This window comes from Callithrix jacchus, chromosome 5 (genome assembly GCF_049354715.1).
Source record: "Callithrix jacchus isolate 240 chromosome 5, calJac240_pri, whole genome shotgun sequence".
Lineage (NCBI taxonomy): Eukaryota > Metazoa > Chordata > Mammalia > Primates > Cebidae > Callithrix > Callithrix jacchus.
This window is the reverse complement of record NC_133506.1, coordinates 149,414,965-149,417,500: the sequence shown is the minus strand read 5'-3', so window position 1 is coordinate 149,417,500 and position 2,536 is coordinate 149,414,965. Positions and strand designations below refer to the sequence as shown.

At 33.1% G+C, this 2,536-nt stretch overlaps 1 protein-coding gene across 2 annotated transcripts in view; it reads left to right on the top strand.

Moving 5' to 3' along the window:
• The window catches only part of KATNAL1 (katanin catalytic subunit A1 like 1), a 105,883-nt gene extending 104,233 nt beyond the window's left edge, over positions 1 to 1,650 (top strand). For both annotated transcript variants that reach the window (XM_002748944.6, XM_008998082.6), the window contains exon 11: positions 1 to 1,650. This exon is cut by the window's left edge and continues 4,647 nt beyond it. The gene's annotated coding sequence lies outside the window, so the exon portion shown is untranslated.
• Positions 1,651 to 2,536: the final 886 nt, after the last annotated feature.

The window sequence follows — 2,536 nt, the reverse complement described above, 5'->3', positions numbered from 1 at the left end:
ATAAATCACTTTAGGTATATTCTGTATGACAGCCATCAGATGTTAAGGGTGTATGCTGGCCTTTTCCAAGAAAAGGCCACCTTAACTTGTATGAGGAAAAAAATCCTAACTATTCTTTTTTGTATCTTTTTTTCCTTAACTGTTCAGATTGTATATTTTTAAGAAACCACTTAATTTGTGATGCACATAATATTTATGTGAATTTAAGAATATGTCACAATAGAAAAAAGCAGAAATGATAGTTGGAGGACATGTTAGGAGGACAACAATATTTAAACGTCAAATGTTTTACTCTCAGCTCCACTAACTGTTTTTATGGAAGAAGCTAAAAACTCTGTTGTAATTACTATAAGTTCACTTATTTATACTTTTAAATTAGGCTTTTCATACTTATTTAATTTTTTTAACATTTGCTTTTAATGTTTGTTTCTTAATATAGAAATTGTATGAGTATTTAAAAAATCAAATCCTTAGGATGATAGATATATTTTTAAACATTCACCTCATTAACAAATAGATCTTTGAATTTTTATTACGTTTTTTGGCTCCAGACAACTCTTTAGCTTTAATGATATTTCTAAATTCCCAGTGACTCATTAATAAAAACAGGAAAAATATTCAGATAATGTCATAAAATTTATTTTACCTTCCTCATTTCCTGAGAAAATAAATAAATGAACAAAACCTGATATTGCTTTATTACCAGCAGTGGTATGTATAGGTTTTTGTATGTTTGGAAATTTGACACAAAAATTAGGGAATTAGTTTAGAGAAATTTCCTTCTTATAAAAGGACTCCCATTTGATTGTTCAAAACTGTGAAATGCACTTTTACTTTACCATGTCTGAAATGACAAAATATCACCCTTTGGAAAACCCGACTCTTTGCACGTGTAATTCCCAGAGTCTACCTCAGTTAACCAGGCTTGGTTTTAGGCAGGAATGAATTGAATTAAATTCAGTTCATCATCTATGCAGATTTGTTTCTTTTAGCACGTTCTTCCCTTCCGCTGTTTCCCTCCTCCCATTAACCTTTCTTTTTAATCTTAAAATTGTTTAAAATATTTTGTCTTTCTCTAGCAAAGTGTGATATTCCAAATTAAGCCTCTGTGAAATGTCTGAATTATGTTTCCCTTCTTTGTTACAGCCAGCGTCATTATTTGGACGTATTGCTCTCTAAGCAGCAGTTTCAAACAGCAGACATCTATTTTATTGTAGTTCTGTAAATAGAAACTAATGTGATCACATTAAAAATTGTGGAGCCTACATGTTCCTATGTTCATTCTCTAAAAACCTGAGTAACTTTATGAAAACACACAAACCTGGACAAATGTCACGTTTTTACTGACAAATGTATATTTATATGATGATATGGCAGCCGGGAGTGGCGCCAGTTAACATGGTTGTGGACACAGTGTCCAGCAGGATCACTGCATGTTACGATGGCTTGTAAGTGCGTTGTTAGACTTTGGTTTCAGTGTTTGTTTCCCCAGTATTTGAGCCTAATTTAAAGAAAAAGACGTTCCAAGTTGTATTTATTAAATGTGTTTTTCCTTACATTTTGTGCTGCTACTTTGCTAATCTCATTAACTTAGTTGTATTTGTGCATAGGTTATACTTTGGTAATAAATTTAGATAGTGTTGGTTGTCATTGCTTTCTTTGTGGTTCATTTTGATCTATAGTCACAGGTGCACTTCTTGCCACCAGTGGGAGCAACAAAACCCTCACTAGTAAGGAATGGCTTTCCCCAGATTTTTGTTCTCATAAAATCACGTATTGTAAACGTGACATTTTGTATTTGCTGTGCATTATGCCAATAATTATAAGGTTGATGCAGGTAAGATGTGTGTTTTTTCAATTAATTCTAACGGACATAATCAATACCCTTGTCTTATTTGTGTAGCACCATTGCAAAGTGGATGTTCCAGATGGCGAATTTTCTAGATGACTAAGTTTTACTTTATGACCTCCTCCAAATAATTTTTTTTAAGTTAATGGACTTTATTTATATATTTTTTTAGAGCAGTTTTAGGTTTACAGAAAAATCGAGCAGAAAATATGGAGCTCCCATCTACCCTCAACTCCCACCCCCAGTTTCTCCTCTTATTAACTTCTTACATTATATTAGTATGATATATTTGTTACAATTGGTGAACTGATGTGGATCCATCATTATTATTATTCAAGTCCCTGGTTGACATTAGGTTCACTTTCTGTTATACACTCTTATGGATTTTGACAAAAGCATAATGTCATGTATCCATCTTTACAATAGCAGACAAAATAGTTTCACTGCTCAAAAATTCCCTGTGCTACACCTATTCATCTCTCCCTCTCCTCCCAATCCCTGGCAACCACTGACCTTTTTACCGACTCTCTAGTTTTGTCTTTTCCAGAATGTCATATAATTGGAATCATCTATTATGTAGTCTCTTTAGACAGACTTCTTTTACTTAGCAGTATGCACTTAAGGTTCCTCCATGTCTTTCTGTAGCACAATAGCTCATTTCTTTTCAGCACTAATACTCCATTGTCT